Source organism: Acomys minous (assembly GCF_964271855.1).
Source record: "Acomys minous genome assembly, chromosome: 12".
NCBI lineage: Eukaryota > Metazoa > Chordata > Mammalia > Rodentia > Muridae > Acomys > Acomys minous.
Window position 1 is genome coordinate 56552017 of NC_140493.1, and position 20117 is coordinate 56572133.

At 38.9% G+C, this 20117-nt stretch overlaps 1 protein-coding gene across 2 annotated transcripts in view; it reads right to left on the minus strand.

Annotated features, from left to right (window-relative positions):
- Nucleotides 1–20117, minus strand: part of ZFPM2 (zinc finger protein, FOG family member 2) — a 439131-nt gene that overhangs the window by 40396 nt on the left and 378618 nt on the right. The window lies entirely within an intron of this gene.

Genomic DNA, 20117 nt, shown 5'->3' on the forward strand with positions numbered 1-20117 from the left:
ATCAGAAGGTATTCTGAAAATGGCATGTTTGAAAGGCTTGCTGTGTGCTTTCTTCTTCTTGTGTAAGGGTAATTTTTGACATAAAGGTTTTATTGTAGGCTCAAACCTTCAGCTGGAAAATATTTTTTTTACAGTGTCAATAAAATCATAAGAAGACTTTCAAATGCTTTCTTAATATAATTTTTATTTCCTAGAAAATCGTGCTTTGTTTTCTAAACAAAGGTTTTCAGTATTTGCTACCTTCCCTTTCAACTAAATTCTGCAGAACAGTGTTAGTAGCTCTTTGCCTGCAGTACTGCTGTTGTTTTGTTAGAATCATTGCTGTAACACACACATGAACACACACATGCTAGACACATACATAGACACAAACAGACACACATACACAGACACATACACACTCACACACCAGACACATATACACAGAAGATACATACACACACATGTAAAGACACACACACTAGACACATACACATACACACATACACCAGACACCCCCCCAAACACATAACAGACAGACACACACATACACACTAGACATATACTCACACTCATACACTATACACACAAACACACACATACAGACATACGCGAATGTGTACACATGAGCGCGCACGTGCGCGTGTGCACACATACACACACACACACACACACACACACACACACACACACACACCTTCAGACTGTCACACAATGCAGAGGAGCAGGTCTGGTTGTATCAATGAACGACTTGATCACTCACTACAAAACCCTTCCTCTCAGTAGGTCAGCTACACGCAGGGCCAGTTTTGTGACAGTCATGAGTGACCTTACAGGTTATGTCCTGACACTACTCTGTTACCCTGCAGACATAAATGTGGTATAAAGCAAAACAAAATCCTGTATGTTCATGATGACTTCATTTACTATTGCAATGACAGCCAGAGGAAATGCATGAAGTGAGTAGCCTTCACAGCCTTTAGGAAACACAAAATAAACACCCGGAAAGATCTGCTTAACAGCAGCACGTGAGGAATGCGCCAGTGATGGACCACACTTAAGGTAAATCCTCCAGCTGTAGGAGCAAGCCAGTCTTCACTTGAAAGTTGCTCACTTAGCTGAGAGTGACTACTCATCGTGTGTGGGATGAATGCATTATTGCTGTTTCTATATGTAGAAATTTGTTCTACCACCTCTTGGTGGGAACCTGCGTCGCTCCTGTTACTACATGGCAGAGTTCTGAACGCATCGATCGTGAGGAATGATATAAAAAAATGGGTTTTACATGTTTAAATGTTGAGATTGGTGAACAAGGCTGTCATGGGTTATGGGTCACTCATCTGTATTTTAGAAGTTGAACATTCTTATTCTTAGGCACACATCTGTTTTCCTCATGTGGTATGTCCTATTGTTATTCAGACTGCCAGCTGTAAAGTAATTCTAAAGGATGCAGAGAGAGTTATCATGAAGACAAAGGTCCTTGCCAAGAGAAGGTCCAACCTCAATGCAGATGGGTAAGACGTCAGGTGTATGAAGCGTTGAAGGGATCAGAGGAGCTGCCCATGGGTGGACTCTGTGAGTAAACCTCCTCTCTCTTCCTTCCTCCCTCACTTCCTTCTCTCCCTTCCTAGTTCTCTTTTTTTAAAAAAACAGGACCTCAATAGGTATCTTAAGCTGAGCTGCCCTGGCATTGACAATCCTTCTGGCCCAGCATCTTGAGTGTTGGGGTTGTGGATTGCGGCACTGTTCCATGAAGATAGTGGTTTCAGTGTGGGTTCAGTGGTCTTTAGTGTCTAACCATTGAAATCAGACTTTGATGTCGCAAAGTGTGCCATTGCAACTTAACGTCTGAGCTCCAGAACCCAGGCTTTAAATTCCCAGGATACAAATAGGCACCACCACTTGTATGACAGGTGGAGATGACAGCTAATGGCAGGCGTCTTAGTGCTGCCCTATTTGTTTTGCTGGGAAACCACAAGAGAGGGGCCCTCTTCTTCGGGTGACCCTATCTTGTCCCCTTGGCCCTGCTCAGGTGCACTGAAGGTGATTCCAACATATTCAAAAATTACTTACCCTCTGAAATCACGCCAGCCTTGCTGAATGGCTACAGTAAAAAGATTTTGTGCCTTCCCTAACAATTATGTCAAAAGAAAAGTGTACTCAGGTGGCTTACAAAACATGTATAAGTGGTCTTGGTGCACTAATAAAATTATGAAACATCAACATTTTATATCTTAGATTTACCTATGTGTTCAACAGAAAAGGGTTTTCCAAATTCAAATGCCTATAAATAGAGGCAAAACAATATTTAGGCAATTATGTGGAGGTTTATGACTGTCACCAGATGAACTGAGGAGCGAAGGGCTGAAAGCTCAGGTGATGGTGTGCATATACTTAAGATGACTCCTAAAGTTCACCCAGGAAAAGTTAAAACAGACCACGAGCTGTTTGCCTATTCTATAAAGATAGGCTAAATCATAAACTAAGCAGTATTTAAATGCTCTACACTGACAAGGAGGGAGAAAATATGTACATGAGCTTTAAAATATGCATGTAGTCACCACAAACAACCAACTGTTTCCTGTTTATGACAAAGAAGTAAATAATCCATTGATCTGGCGGCAGGGCACCTGCTTTGCAACCAACTCCACATCAGTAGTCCCTGAACCCTCATTATTTTTCCTCAATTAAAGTTCATAGTCTCAGAAAGTCTGTGCTGAGCAGATGTACAACTGTTCTTGACGACAGAACACAGAAGAACCACAAATTTAGAAAACTACTGCCATTTCATAAACCCCAGAATCACATCATTTGTTGTGGGTAAAAAACATTACAAACACTATGTCTCTTTTATAGGCTGCGGAGCCGGCACATTACAGAAAAGAATATTAAGGTTCCAAACTGTCACATAAGCAGTACATTATGAAAACAGTAATGCATTTTTTTTATGATTCAAATAATGGTTACCGAAATGAAAAAAAAAATAAAGTCTTCAGTGGGTTATAATGTAAAAATTGTGACTGAGAATTAGACAAAATTGGAAATATGAGGAAAACCACACACAAAGTAATGATCTGGAGAGAACTACAAAATGCAATAATGAATGCATTTCAGAAATATGGATCCTACTAACGTTATTTTTATTTTCAACTTTTGCATAATTTTGAATCCTATGAGTCCTGATCATTAAGGCAAGCCATTTAAATAAGAAGTGCAGGAAAGATCTAGCTTCCAAAGAGACATTCAGCAGAAAAACCTAAAAAAGAATCCACCTAAGGTCAAATACCACAGCAGCAGCCATTTAAAGAGCTGCTTAAATACAGCTTCCGTCATTCATAAACCTCTCTTTATGCTTAAGAAAATGAGGAAGGAAGGTAAGCAGCCACGGAGATCCCAGTTCCACTTTACTTTCTAAATGTTATCTCAGTGAGACATTGAAAACTATATTTTGCAGTAAATATGATGAGTTTTCTCTACACTTTGTAGCCCCTTCTTCCCCAGGCATAATTCTGATAGCACAACACTAGCTTCCTAGAATGTGGCAGGTTGCAAGTCTTGAGGTCAGCATCACAGCATCCATGGCTGTCTTACCTTTCCAGGGAGGAATGTGTTGCTGCTCCTCCTACCCTTTCCAGTATCACTTAAAGTCTCACTGCTACTAGGAAGGTCCACCACGCCTACTCATTAATAGAAATATTCTAGTTCTTAGATGCTGTTATCATTATTGTTACTAAGTTAATGATGGGCACAATATGATTGGTTCTTGGCCAGACAGACTTTTGAAAACCGTTTTCATCTTCCTGTGTAATCCTGACACCGTTTGTGAAGACAGGCATAAATCAGCATTGAGCACTAGTAAAAGTGTTTAAACCCTTGCAGTGTGATTAGTGGTTGGGAAATGTTTTCACTCTTCGCCTTTCTTTTACTGTTTTATGTATGGTTAGTGCAGAGGGGACTCGGGAGGCCTAAAAGGAAAGCTGCCTTGCTTTTTCTTAGACATGTACAATGCTGCACAACATTTTCCCCCAAGACAAAGAGTGGTGTTAAAGCTCTGTCCCAAGGTAAACTGCTTTTATGAAAATGCTCTTTTTTGTAAGTTTTCCCCAGTGTCCCTCTTGGCAATGCAGGTCGTGTCTGTGCAGTGTTCTTCCTTTGGACAAGTTAATTGTGAACATTAGTCTTGCTCATTTCCCACCTTTAAAAGCACTTCAAACTACAGCAACCAATGAAGCATCATCACCATTGACATGTGAAGGATATAGGGTGAATATCGTTAGTGTTGCAAGTAACCCTAGTAACACTGGGAAGGACTACCTTCTCAGTACATAACTAACATGCGTGGATATCAAAATTTTGTTAAAGATAGTATATCAATCTATTTTATCAACTGTTAGTAGTATTGATTTAAAAATGTACAATCTAATTTTGTGTACTAATTCCAAAACTAAAATTAAATACCTTCCCATACAGATTGTAATTTAAACATAAAAATATTGAGTTAATAAAGCAATTTTGATAGAAATGAGATAGATGGTGTCGGAAATGGCTGGAATTTTGCATACAGGTATATGTGATAAATAAATATGCCTGTGTACATCACTGTAGGACTGTCATGTGTACACCACTGTAGGACTGTCATGTGTACACCACTGTAGGACTGTCATGTGTACACCACTGTAGGACTGTCATGTGTACACCACTGTAGGACTGTCATGTGTACACCACTGTAGGACTGTCATGTGTACATCACTGTAGGACTGTCATGTGTACACCACTGTAGGACTGTCATGTGTACACCACTATAGGACTGTCATGTGTACACCACTGTAGGACTGTCATGATTACACCACTGTAGGACTGTCATGTGTACACCACTGTAGGACTGTCATGTGTACACCACTGTAGGACTGTCATGTGTACATCACTGTAAGACTGTCAATAGGGTATCAAGTCTCTTCTTGGTAGCCTGCTATCCTTCCTCTGAGTGCCACCAGGTCTCCCCCTCCAGGGGACATGGTTAAATATGAGGCACCAGCGTACACGAGAAAGTCATATCCCACTCTCCACTCAATTGTGCAGAATGTTCTGTCCATTGGCTAGATCTTGGTAGGGGTTTAAATTTTACCGCCTGTATCGTCCTTGGCTTGATACAGGGGGAGGAAGTCCCCCTCAGAAACAGTCATAGGGGAGGGGAATAAGGGGGAAGAATGGGAGGATACAAGGGATGGGATAACCATTGAGATGTACCAAGAATAAATTAATTAAAAAAACATTAAAAAAATACTGTCAATAGGTACACCAGTTACCTAAACTTTTTCAAATAGCTTCTGAATCATAAAATGCAAATATACTTTTGTCTACAAAGATTTTAGGGATTTTAATAAAATGGCATAAAGCCTTGAACTAAGTATGCATTAAATATCAATTTCTGTTTTCCTGCCTTTTCTTGGATAAGGCACTAGCCAATACAAATTTGATGCCCTTTGTTTTCTGACCTTGCACCTACTGTTATTGCTCAGCTGAAATCTTACAAACTCTTGATTTTTTATTCCTTTAGTATTTGATATGCCCATTCAAATTTTCTGCCATTGGCACTGAGTCTAGGGTGGCAATATCTAAGGATGACAGAACATCATTTTTCTGGCTCCGAGTCCCCTCTCCTTCTCTCTCTGATCTTTTGTCTGTCCTTCCTTTCTTCCCTCCCTCTCAGCTCTCCATTCCCTCTTTCCTTCTCTTCTTTCTTTTCTATGGTAAGAAGTAGGTTAATTGTTACAACAAGCACCCCTTCTTCTGGGCACAGAGAGCAGGAAGAAACCTGTAAGTGTTTTCCCAGGCAAGCGGGGGGCTCAGGCTTACCACGGGAAATGGATGGAAGGTAGGGCCACAACCAGGGAGGAGCTGATAGAGTTGCCCAGGAGAGTTTCTCCTTTGACCATCAAGTTTATATTTGATGAAAGAGGTGTTATTTATTAGGCTTGTTTCAAGAAATGTAGCTCTACTTTCATGATGTGCCAGAGAAACTTTGTTTCTTCTTAAGTTGCTTTTCATGGTCCTGGAAAGATGTACTGATTGTTTTGCTTTCTATATGCCACATAGATATATACACAGAAGTTTCCTCTTTATATAAATGTTCATTAGTAATGCCTTTAATCTTCTCTTGTAAAACCCCACATTTACCTTTTTTCATTTTTTGTTTTCATGTTGTCACTTTTTAATGTGAAAGTCTAGAAAGGTTCTCTTCCTATAATTTTGCCTTACTGCTACCTAATATAAGCAGTAAAACTACTCTTTACTGGAAAAGAGTCCAAAGGAAAAGGGGACAACACTGACAGTTAGTGATAATCACAGACGCCTCAGTGTGTGCACAAAGCCAGCATGCCTCACCCTGACCCTACCATGCACCTCAGCTTATGTCCATACTGTGAATCTTGCTTTTTTTTTTTTAAAGTGGCTTAGTGTCAAGAAAATACAGGTTTACCACATTAAACATTGTTTCTATAGATGTTAAATTTTGGGAATCTTTTAGAATTAAGTTTATCATTTTATCTGCTGATTTCAGGTAAAGGTGGCAGTTACACCAAAACACTGTGCTACAGCAACCGAGCGCAAAATGATCATGTGAGAGTCATTATTGCAGGCAAAATGGCAACATTGGCTTAGTATCCAAACTGTCAAGAACATCAAAATTACCTTTAAAAAGCATGCGTTTTAGAAGAAATCTTCTACTTGGAAAGCTCTACTCATTAGAATCAGGCAAGAATTGTATCACAAAATAAAACAAAGGATTCATGGAAGCCACTGACTTATTTTCCAAAAGCCCCCAACACTTTGTGCTTGCTGGCAAAATAACCAACCAACCAAAACCCAAGCTCCAAACGAAGCCACAGCAACAAAAGAAAACTAAATGTGGAGAGTACAAATGTAAGAGTGTGTCAGTTGTGCTGTTCAGCACTTCACACATTTAGCTTGCACACTTCACAACGCATGGACAATCACACCTGGGACAAACCAAAAGTATTCTTTCAAATATGAAATTATTGTACTTGGTTTAGATACTTCCTCCACAAAGACAGGGATTGCTTAAAACTCCTAACTGCCTCTTGTTATAAATTATTTTAGAAAAATATCACTAAGTATCCAACAGTATATCTAATTTTTCTTGATAGCTATACCTTGATCCTCCCAAATTTACAGTTGATCCTGTGTATCCTGGATTTCGCAACCCAATAGGTACATATGAATAACCAGAGATCATTTTATATAAGGATAAGAGTAACTGTATTCAAGCACAATATATTGTTGCTGCATTGTGATCAATGACAGAGAAATATCTTCCCCTCTCAAAAAAAAAAAAAAACACAAATGCCTCCATACTGAGCAAGTTAAGTGTCATTTAAACTTGACACCCCCTGAAGGAACTCACACAAAATATTAAGCCACAACACGTCAGTGTGAACGTGTGTGATTTGGTTTTACTGAGAAATTCCGTTTTCTGCTCGGCATTACTAATGCCTCGTGTAAGAGGTCTAAGGATCCCTTCAGCATCACCTCCTTTGCACCGGTGTTACCACACTGGTATATTTAACAGAGACATTTACATGCTTTGCATTTTAAGTGCCTTGAAACTCCAAGCAGAGAGCTTGCACATTTCCGCCGCACCATCAGATGTGATGAGTTATGGTACTATCGGCATGTTGATAAGCTATAGCCCAAAGAAGAACAAGAAGGAGGTATAAAAAATATGGCCAGAGGATGGGATAAAATTATCAGCTAGTGTGTTTTCCTGTTTGGTTTTAATCTACATTTAATTAAATTCTTATCTTCTGTGTACTTATGGTCGCATTTGAATGGCGAGACTGCATTCATTATGAATGGTAAAACTTAACTCAGGGAACATTACATGTGGCTTCTTTAAAAAAGAGAAAAAGAAAAGCGCTCTCTTTATTCTTTAGACCCGGGCCTCATAAATGCGAGGGACCAAACTCTCTCTTAGGTCAAGTGCTGTAGCACTTAACCTCTGGGTTAACTGACTGAGAAATTTGGATTTAGCTAAAATTTTAATCCTATTTTTTTTTTTTTTTTTTTTTTTTAGTTTCGCAATTTGGAAATGTTGTTATCAAATTCGGAGGCTGAGCAGAGCTGGCAAGGCGAGCAGTGAAGTGCGTTAAAGGAAATGCCTTCTTCGTCCTTAAAAACCAAAGATGATAACAGGAAGTTTTTATTAGTATTGCGAAATGTGTGCATTAGTCTGCATCCTTAATTATTAAAACCATTACATTCCCTTGTCTTTATATGCTGAAATAAAAAATGCCTTAATTGCTATTTAAAGGTTTCTCCCACCACCACCACAGACCCTTTGGGTTCATTCAAGCATTCATATATTTCAGAGGAAAGTAAAATGTTTTGAACATTGCATTATTCTGTTGAGGGACCTGAAGGGCAAACAGAGGCCATTCTTCAGCTAACACTCTGCACTATAATAACAAGTATGATCTCCTTGGGGTGACTGAGAGGCTGTGACCGGCAGCAGAGGGAAACAGAGGCAAGTGCTTTTGGGTTTTAGCTTGTGGACGTCTTCCTGAGAAACTGGGGACTTTAATGGGATTCTTTGTTCCCACTGACCAAAATTCGTCAGAAACATCAACAAGAAGGACAAGAAAGAAAATGAAACAAAAACCTTGTCTGGTAACTGTAAAGGCTTTCCCCATAAAACCCACTAAAGAAATGTTCATCCACCACCTTCCTATTTGTGGATTTTATTTACTTAGCTTGGCTGTGTGAGTGAACAAGGGCACGTGGCATGCCAGCCTAACACTTCTACCACTGTAGCACTTCCATAGGATTTTTAGAAGCAGAAACTGTGTTTCACACATGAGTGTCAATGAAACAAGAACATTACATTTGGACAGTTGATATTTCTCTATATTATATGCAAAGGGGATTACAAACTAGAGAATAGTAACATTATTATAATCCAAACATTTGACTTTGGATAGTCTTGATTAATTAGTGACAGTTAACAGTACTTTATTGTATTTTTAAAAAAATAGCTGCAACAGATACCTCAGAAATAGTGTACAATTCTACGCCAATAGTTTTGTTTTGAAAGGAGCTGTAAAATCCCCAGAATTTGGGCTGAGAGGTCTCCATGTTTGGCCTACTAGAGAATGCCTTTGCTGATGATAAGGCACAAGGGCCATCTAATAAGCTGAGATGTGCACAGAGGACTCCAAGCGACTTTCAACAGTATATGTAACAATCTCTCAGTCTTAGCACTGGTGTTGCACAGAGCACTCATCCAGCTAAGTTGGTGGAACTACTGCTCTTCTGTGCATAATTGGACATAAAATCACAACTGGGATAATTTTTTTTTAAAAAATGTGACAATTCTGCACCATTAAGCCTTTTAAAAAGTATTCTTCTCTAGTCTAAGTAAGCTAAAATATTCATAACAAGATACAAAGCCTAGGGAATAAAACATATCTTATTATAAGAAGTTATCATTCATATCTATGTTTTATTAGAATATATAACACGTACTTTAAAATGAAGTTGGGGGTGTGTTTTAATAATTATATTTAAGAGTACTTTTATATGTACTTCATTAAGCATAGTTCCAGTGTTCATTTTAGCATATACATTCAGGAGATGTATTGATGCATGCATCTTAATAAGATCTCTGTGCTTTTCTTTTACTTAAAGAACTGAAAGATTCACAATACTAAGCATTAAGATAATATTCAATTCAGTAAGCACCACCGACAAATGTTAAGTGGACTGCATTTACTCACAGACGGCCACATGAAGTTGTGGGGGAGATGAAGATGTGATACAATCTCTTCCTGGGAGAAAACTATATATATAAGGCCAGCGATGCAATACTGTTTGCTAGGGGTTATTTATTATTATAAAGAAACACTGAAAACAAAGGAGCTGAGGTGTAGGAGTATGTCAATCAAGTCAGATATATAGAGAAGACGAAATGATGTAGGTCTTCAAACAGTTTGGACCGGTCTCTGGGAGGAATTTCAGAAGCCTGGAATGCACTGAGAAAATCTTGGTGGGCGATTCTAATAAGGGGTTCACAAGCTTAGAATGCTGATCAGAATACGGGTCATAAAACTTGTTCCCAAGAAGAGACTTGATACCCTATGAACATTTACTGGGGGAGGTAATCCCCCTCAGGAATGGTCAGAGGGAAGGGGAATAAGGGGGAAATGGGAGGGAGGGAAGAATGGGAGGATACAAGGGATGGGATAACCATTGAGATGTAACAAGAATAAATTAATAAAGTAAAAAAAAAACTTGTTCCTAGATCTTAACACGGGAGTCAGAATTCTACTGGGCATTAGACTAGAGGCAGTGGATGTTAGGAAAATTGTCTATATTTGGCCTGTGTCCTTAGATGGTATAAAAGCTAAGCATAAAAATGAAAGACTGGTTATTCTAGCACAGGAAATTTTCAAGGCATTCCAGCACAGATTTGTTAAACATGAACCTAAAATTAGGATAAAGAAGCCACATGGATAACAGAAGACCTTGCAGATTTCCCAGGGAAGACCATTGGAAGTTGCTGCCAAGCATGGTGTGGTTGATGAAGAAATTTTGGGTCATTAAAAAGAAGACCTTTATATTAGAATTGTATGGCATCTACTGACTTGGCTGGAGCATTCTCCGAGAAGGGAAGGGTAAAGGGCTTCAACAGTTTGGGAACAGGTGGCTTTGAGAAGCACATCTTCCCTGCATAGGACTTTCTAGTAAAGTGTCTTTCCACCTTGAACTCTCCAGACCCTCACAGGCCCATGGTGCTGTCATCCAAGGTTACCGAGCTAGACCAACAGATTCATAACCAGAAATGGTAACCCTTTGCTGGTACCAGTCTCAGTTAGCTTGCTTGTTGTTGTCACAAAACGTTCACACAAGTAGCTTAAAGGGAAAAAGATTTATTTTGTCTTATGGTGCAATCTATTAGTAGTGGGGAAGACTGTATGACATCATGCGTATTATCCTGAATTAATGCAGACTGAAAGGCTTCCATTCAGACTTCAAAGTCCTTAACTATATTGTTGTGTTGGACGTCCTTATATGCAGCCCCTAAGAGAACAATATATAAAGTTGTAAAGGTTAATTCCCCAAAATCAAATGGACACCCTAGCAAGTTTTAAATGCTAGCGTTGTGGAAGGCCTACCAAGCAAAGCTGAAGGCAGCTCACAGAACCAGCCCATGAAAGTGGTGATGCAGGTGGGACGTGGCAAGATCACTAAGATGAGGCGGGCACCGTGCTTGAGAGCTCACATCATGACCCTGTGTGCCCTCAATGCCAGATGCTGATCTATTGGATTCAAGATTTGCCCTGCTGCGTTTCAGTCTGTCTTTGGTAGACTCCTAATCTGATGATGTTTTATTTCTCCTATTCGAATGAGAATGCATATGCTCTTTCACTATTGTATCTTGCATTGATTGTGTAAGTGTGCAACTTGTTTCTGGTTTCACAAAAGAGCTGATCTATGAGCTTGCCTTAATTTCTAGAGGGAGTCTTTGGACTTACACTTGGAACACTCCTGGTACTAAGACTGGGAACACCTTGAGACACTCTGAACTCACTTTGAATCCTAAGATGGCCCTGAGTCTTTTTAGAAGCAAGTATAGCATGTTAATGTTTAAGACATGTTTAAAATGAATACGGGGACTCTCACACCTACAACCTAGAGTTTTAGATGCTGAAGCGGAAAGATCATGAGTTCAAGGCCAACATGAGCCATGTAGTAAGACCCTGTCGGAAACAAGGAAACCAAACAAACACGGGCCCCGGGTATCCAGTTACCATGGGGTTTGCTTGTGACTGTCACTTCTTTCATGCACACCTCCCTCTCCTCTCCTCCCTGCTCTAACCTTTTTGAGAGGTTGCTGGTTTCCTTTCCCTGGACATCTTTTCATTCAACCTAGAGTTGAGATGGTTTCCCATCTCCGCTTTTCAGATGGCATAGCTCCTTGGCCTACCTTGAAGCCAAGTCTGATTTGAATCTCATCTTGCCATAATATCACTGCTATCGACAGTCAGTTAATGACATGTACGCGATCTGCAGTAATTTCGTGTCCACTCCAAGGCTTGTCCACACCGAATCTCTACTTACTCTATGCTTACACCTTGCGGTACTAGCCACAGGTAGACACAGGGCAGGGCTATCTCACTGTAAATGTTACACAGAAGTATAGCTTTCATTTTTCCAGTTCAGTTGCCTCCTAAATTCCCACCATTCTCCTTTGTCTTGCATTCTCGCTTTTTTTTTTAAACGAAAACTGCTGTGAGCATCAGAGAACAGAATTTTCACCTCTCTATCAACACAGCCATATATGCAGGTACCCATATATTCTGTGCTCACACCTATGGTTATGCATCTGTACTCCCGAAGAGCGAGCCCTCCACAAGGGGTCTCTTACTTTCCAACAAACGTCAGTTTCTCACTCTCCATCATCAGATCGTCCCAGAATGAAGATATACCATAATCCCTTGCGATTAAGCCAGCACAGCAAAAATAAAAGTGCCCTATCTCTCATTACTCTCTTTCAGTTTGGAGCAAAAGTAGCTCAAGTAGGAGTGCAGGCTTGGTGTGTCTTGACAGGCCTTCGCAGAGGTGCTCACTCCCAGTTACCAAGGGATGTAGGAATGTCACCAGAGAGCTGCTATCTGCCTAGGACTTTGGGCGCCATTACCATTGAAGATCAGTGAAAATCAGCCTGGTATCTCCTTGTGACCGTGATACTTTTACACTGGACATTCTCTCTTGGCGTCCACCTCACTGGACACCTCAATCTCCCTTGCTTAGTCCTTCCTCTCTGTGTGTGTGTGTGTGTGTATATATATATATATATGTATATAATTTCTATTACTTTGTCCTCTCTACATATGCTTTGTTTTTTGTTCTTTGTTCTCAACATATTACCCTTCTCTTACTTTGTCCTTCTTGCCTATGTGAGTTGCTTGGCTTCCCACTCCTTCTTCTACCCAAGATGTGCTTTGAGGATATCAAACTTATTTTTCCCTTGGTCTTCTTTAGACTGTCTTACATGTCCCACGCTCAGGCAAGCTTCCTTTCACAATACTATAAGAGACTGAAAATTGCCTTCTTGTTTTACTTATTTCTGCATTATTTCCTCTATAACATTTTCTTTTTCTTTCTTTTTTTTCCGATTGCAGTATGAGCATTTATTTGTTTATCATCTTTCCTTTACTGGAATATTCCCCCAAAGGGAAACAAGTTTGCTTGCTGCTGTGTTTGGTGTTTTGGGTAATGTTTAGCTTATAGGGTGCATGCGGCAAGAGTTTATTAAATAAAGAATGGAAGCAGGGCACTAGTCTAACTTTTTATTGTTGTGTACATTTTATAATACAAATAAATTGTTTTCTATTTCCCATGACCTTAATTATACTTGTATAATAATTTGCTAGTGTGCTGGTATTTTAGAAATATAAAATCAAACACCCATAATTTAAGCTAATTTTTCAGCATTATTTAGCTTTAGGATGCGTTTCTGTGCAATGAATACAATTTGCCATCATCTTTTTCCTGTTTTAGTCCTCATATTGAATTAGAATAAGCACTACTATGCCATTGGCAGCAGTAACAAAAAGCTCCTTTGTGTCTTTCCTCCTCCTATATGTGTTGTTTATCCTTGTTAGAAGAGAAAGAAGAAGGCAAAAGTGTGCCTATGGAATATTTTGTTTTCAATTAAACAGAACCAGCTGAGCCAAAAGGCCCAGTGTTGTAGAGCAGCCAGTGTTTATGGTTTTGATTTGACTGTGTAGGAAGCCTATCATAAAATTAGGATATGCATATAATAGAATGTGTGTAGATTTTCTTGTCTTCAGGATCAAGTATTTTTTCCTGAAGTCTATTGCTGAATTTACTAATGCCACGAGACATGCGTAAAGAACTCAGATCTCCAAACCAACAGTTTCTGGGTTAAGAAGAGAACACATGGAAGTGAAAATATAAAGAAAAATGCAAGACTCCAGCTTTTCCTAAAAAAGCCCTAAAAGCCGCACATCTAATATCTGTATAGGCAATGTCCTTACAATAGTCGAAATGTTATTATTTGGACCAAATTCTAACAGTCTAATTTGAAAATATTCCCAAGAAGATTTGGAAAAAGCTCTCAAAAGTATCTCCCCTGCAAATAAAACCAGAGCGGTTCCTGCCATCCAAGTGTCTCTCCCACACACTTTCACAATTCCTGGGGATATTGATGTGTTTAATCAATCAAATGTACTATCAAAAAGATTACAATCACACTTCATATCCTCAGACCCGAATTGTTATTTGAACTTTTTAACATTAAGCTTTTTGCTATAATATAGATGTTTCCTTTATTTCCCCCTTCAAAGCTGAGAGAATGAATGGGAATTTGATACAGGAATTGGTTTACAAAACTGATCATGACTTCCGGTGAATGGGTAAGGATACCAACCCACCCACAAAAAACCTTCCCAAAATTTGTCCTGGTGACAAGAGGTGCAGGGTCAAAGATGGAGCAAAGACGGAGAGAATGGCCAATCAAAGACTAGCTCTACATGAGACCCATCTCATGGAAGCAAACCAATTCCTGACACTATTAATGCTACTCTGCTCTGCTTGCAGACAGGAGCCTAGCATAACTCCTCTGAGAGGCTTCACCCAGCAACTGATGGAAACTGATGCAGATGCCCTCAGCCAAACACTAGGCAGAGCTCAGGGAGTCTTATGGAAGAGCTGGGGGAACAATTGAGGGAGCCCGAAGGGTTAAGGACAAGAAGACCTACAGAGTCAACTAACCTGGGCCCATTGGGGAATCACAGAGAGTGAACCACCAGTCAAAAAGCTTGCATGGACTGGATCTAGGCCCTTACACATATGTAGCAGATGTGCAGCTTGGTTTTCACGTGGATTTCCCAACAACTGGAGCAGGGGCCCACTCTCACTCTGATACCTCCCTTTGGCTCCCACTTCCGCTAAGTGGGCTGCCTTGTCTCGGATCAGTGGGAGAGGATGCTCCTAGTTCTGCAGCAACTTAATGTGCCAGGGAGGGTTGGTACCCATACGGGTCCTCCCCACTCTCTGAGAAGGAGGAGAGGGGGGAGACTGGGGGAGAGGAAGACTGGGAAAAGAGGAAAGGTTTGCAATCAGGATGTAAAGTGAATAAATAAATAAATCAATTAATTAAAAAAAATTAAAACGGATGAAACAGTTATCATGGAAGCTAATCTATTCTTTAAGGATTTGACATTTAGCTTTTTTTGTATTTATTTTGACCGTTCGCCGCTATTGTTGGCAGAGTGGGACACATGTCTTCCCTTTGGTAGTCCAATGGTACCTTAAAAAGCAATTGATTAGACTATGTAGATGAGCCAAAATTAAGAAAGAGCTCATGGGATCCAGGCAGGGATCCTGAGGGACTTTGCTAATGGTAAAATGTCACTGCGAACTGCATACCTTTCATGGATTCCGACCCACATTTTAAAATAAAGTACCTGCCCATCCTGAAACGTATACCAGCATTTCCCTTTGCTCCTTTTTAGTTGTTGTTGTTGTTGTTATTGTTTTAAGATACTTTGTTCTAAAGCCTATCTGGAGTAATATGAATATGTAAAATATTGGGATTTTGCTCACAACACTGCATCTTCTAAACAGAAGGTTATCAATTAAGTGACCCGAGCAAGGCATTCACTTCCGAGGAGAGAGAGTCTCCAGGTTTTTGGTGACCCCATATTTGGGGTTTTCCAAGAAAAGCTGCATGCATCATGTCCAAGTTTGTTCCCAATAGGATCAAGGTATCCAGACATACAAATAGGTGCCATGGCCCCCGTGGCCTCCAGATTGGCTCCTCTTGTCTGTGTCTTCAAAAGACTACAGCATTGCCAAAATAGATGGCAACCACACTTGTCTAAGGATTATGGTGGTGCTGACCAGCTAAAAGAGGCCTTCATGAGCTAGCTGGCAGATTCTGCTTCTGCCAGGACTGCTGTTATCTTAAAAAATCTACTCAGAGACAGAAGAAGCAAAATACTAGGTAAAATGAAACGAGAGCACTTGATGAAGTAGTCAAGGCAAGGAGCCTCACTAGGGCGGTTAAACAGATGCGTGAATTTCAGTGACATCCAAAATGATACAGTTGATTGTCTAGTAGATTGTCTAGAGAATACACATCAAATGAGGATCAGTGACAACTGATTATCAATAATAATAATAATAATAATAATAACAACAACAACAATAATAGTAATAATAATAATAAAATTTGGAGTTATTTAGATTGCAATGTATATTTAGTCATGAGTCTAAAGGTTAAAGAGGAAGCTCATAGATCTAAAAACACATTAAAGTTGTATGCAAAAATCATATAAACATTTTTCACAATTTAATAGAATAGTTAAGGATTTTTTTGAAAATATTCTCTGAAATGATTAATGACTACATGCAGACAGTGACTGAATTGAGGGATAGTAGTGCCTACAGCAGTACACTGTTCATTGTGAAGAGCAACTGATGTTTTATCTGGTGTTAGTTAGAAACACGAGAGATTTTATTTACAGTACAATGATTTGCATTATATTTGTGAAGAAAGTAGATGTCATATGGAAACGCCAAAACCAAATATTTAAGTAGTAAAGAACTTGCCTAATAAATTAAAGTATTCTTGTGTAGCATTGTTTCTTTGTAGCCAATAACCGGCAAACCCAGTAAATAAATAACATAAGCATCAATAAATCCTCAAGTGTTTATTAATTTCTTACCATGCTTCTAGGGTCTCTGGGTAGTGGTGATAATATGACTACAAGCAATTATCAATATGCTTAATGCTTTACTCCACAGTGTGAAAGAAATGAAAGAATTAATAAATGCCATGTGCTTTCCTTGTGTCCTAACTATTGAAAAAACACCTCTGTTTATGTGCTTACCTTTTGAAGGATGTCAAACTTGCTTTATAGGAATGAAACGTCATTTGAGGATGGTGTTAGCTGTTAATCTGCTACACAAGACTGTCTAGAAATACAGCTGAGGCCCCAGGTCAAAGCCTTTGCATCAAGATGGCTACTAAATCAGTAGAAGTTTTCACATATCCAAGGAGCCATGTAGACTAGAAATTTATAAGAGTTATGTATTACTTGGTTTCATGTTCCTTCACTGGTCTCTTCACCTACAAGATCCCCTTTTACCCGTGGATGTATTTGCATCTGTAATGTATTGATTTCTACTTTTAGTTCATAACAGTTGTAGCCATCATGTTTTTTTTTACATGATTAAAATAGATACAGAGTTAAACACTGAAATGGAGTCTCAATCAAAAAGCAAAGCCAAGAGACATTTCATGCTTAACAGTTTATCAAAAACAACATTATTCTTGCTCATTATTCTTGCTCTTGAGAAATTTCCTGAAATAATCATCTTTCTAGGAGTTTACAGAGATGCTACATTTTTGAAAAGACGATAAGAAAGGTAGCAGCAGGTTATTTCCTTGAAGGTTCTTTTGAGAAGGCGTAGCACAGCTTGCTGCTAGATACTGGTCTAGCCACTCGATAGACATAGCAGAGAAAATACAATTTGGAATCATGTAATAGACAGAAGAGCAAAAGTGCTTGCTTCGTGCCAACTCAGCTTAAAACTCACGCTTCTGCCTGTAATGAAGTTTGGATGAGTTAAGAATGAATCAAAGCACATATTTATGATAAATTTATCACTAAATAGGTTTAAAATGTAGCTCCTGATCTTACAAATTGTTCTGAAATCTTGACCATGTATATACCTAGGTTCAATTCTCAGCACCCACAGCAGGTGGCTCACAACCTTGTAGTTTCAATTCCAAAGATTTCAATTCCCTTCAGCCTCCTTGAGCACCAGCACTAATATCATACACATAAATTCATACAGGCACACGTACACACATACAGAAAAATAAAAATGATAAAAATATAGATCATGATTATTTTCTCTCAAGAATACTGAAGTATAGTTTTGAATGGATGGATGGATGTGAAAATTCACAGAATACAATTATGCCCATCCAAGTGTTCATGTGTTACAATCATGTGCATTTATATCTACAGGTATGTGTCTATCTATATGTGCATCTCTCTTTGTACACATGGAACACTGATAACAAACTAAAACTCTGACAAACTTTTTCTAAGATTACTAATAGAAAATCACCAACTATAATTCTGACAAACATTTTCTAAAATAACTAATAGGAAATCTTCCTTGTTGTTCTTGTAATATCTTTATTGGTGATCTCTGAATTAAATTAAGAAAAATGGTTCCTGAAAGAAATGATATATTTTTAAGAATGCTATATACAATAGAGAGTTAAAAAATAGGAAAGAAATATTTTATATGCACAAGGAGCTTTAAGATTTGTCCTAAATAGGAGTTAAAAAAAATATGACTTGTATCAGAAAATTTGAAAAATTTTAAACAATAAGGTATTTTATAAATACAGAAATGCTTTGAAAAATATCATACTGTAAAACCATCATTTGTAAAAACAAACATTTCTTAAATTAAAAAATGGAATCAACTAATTGTCTGAAACAACTGTATAAGTTCTTTAAAACACACTTTCTTATTTTCATCAAATACATCAAAAATTCCAATATTTGTCTGATTTCTATTATACACACACACACACACACACACACACACACACACACACACACACATATATATATATATATATATATATATATAAGCTTACAGATAAAAAGGAATTTTCAGACCTTCTTTTTGAATGTGTAAGAAAATACAGAAATCCCAAAGAGGAATATAGAAAAGAGCCTTGTAGACCTCAACAGTGCTGAAACTGGTAAAACTATTCTCAAAACTGAACATACTTTCCTTATGATAGACACAGAACTAAAATGTCATGAGATAGCTTTTATTGAGCCTGAAGTCCTTGGTTAGTCACATTACTGGGTAACAGCTTATGACTCATCCTACCAACATGTGTCTTTGGGCAGGTGCACTTGTGCATTCTGGGTAATTCTGAACGGTAGCATTGCTGTAAAATGTAGGACTAGATCCTTCTCCTGTGAGTGCATGGTCATCTGTACCATGCTCCTGTAGGCAACTTCATTGCAGTCTTTTCAGATATCTTAGCTTGCTTTATCTACACACGCAACACACTTTCTGTCTTCTCAGTGGATATTTTAAAATGTATTTTGGACAGATTTGCCTTTATTAATTTTTATTGAGAATTGCATACACACATATATAATGTATTCTTATCAAATACACTTGCATTTTCCTTCTCTTCATCCCCTGCATACTCTCCTCTACTTTTCCCTCTGTATTTCATGTGCTTTTCTTTATTAAAACCTCTGAGGCAACTTGGTGCTGCCAGTACATGTATGGAAGTAAGGCCATCCACAAGAGCATGGGTAGCTATCAAGGACCATCCCTAAAGGAAACCAACTCTGCCCCCACCAGCAGGCATCAGTTGCCAACAGCTCCTCAGCTGTTCGTGACTCCCTCCTTCCCCTATCCATGCTGGGATTTTTTGATTGGCTTGCTTTGTGCAGATCTTGTGCACAGTCATAGGGGCTGTGTGCTCCTCTGTGCAACTGTCCTGCCATGTCTGTAAAACAATTCTGCAGGACCCCTCCATTATTACCTCTGGCTCCAACAACCTCTCAGCTACTCATACGTGATGATGATACGGGAGCCCAGGGGGAAAGGGGTGTGGTCTAGTTGAACTTAAGGTTCAGAACTCCTCAGCACTCCATTCTCTGTGCATGGATCTGTTGTGAAGTTCTGTATTGACCACTGTCTATCATGAAAAGAAGCTTCTCTGATAACTGCTGAGAGAAGCAGTGTGACCTGTGGGCATACCACAAGTACTCAAGGGGACTTTTGGTACTATGTCCACTTACCAAATAATTGTCGTAGGTTCAGCACACTTTTAGAAAATTTCGATAAAGCAAACATTTGGAGCAGTATATGCTTATTGCATCCTTTACTTGTAAACATACGTGAAACTACTTATTTATGCTACTGCTCTTTACAGTTACGTCATGTGGCTCAGAAGCAACTCCATTTCTGGAGAATTTAGGGATATGAGGCAGTGCTGATGGGATTATTGACTTTAAAAAAACCACTGTAACTAG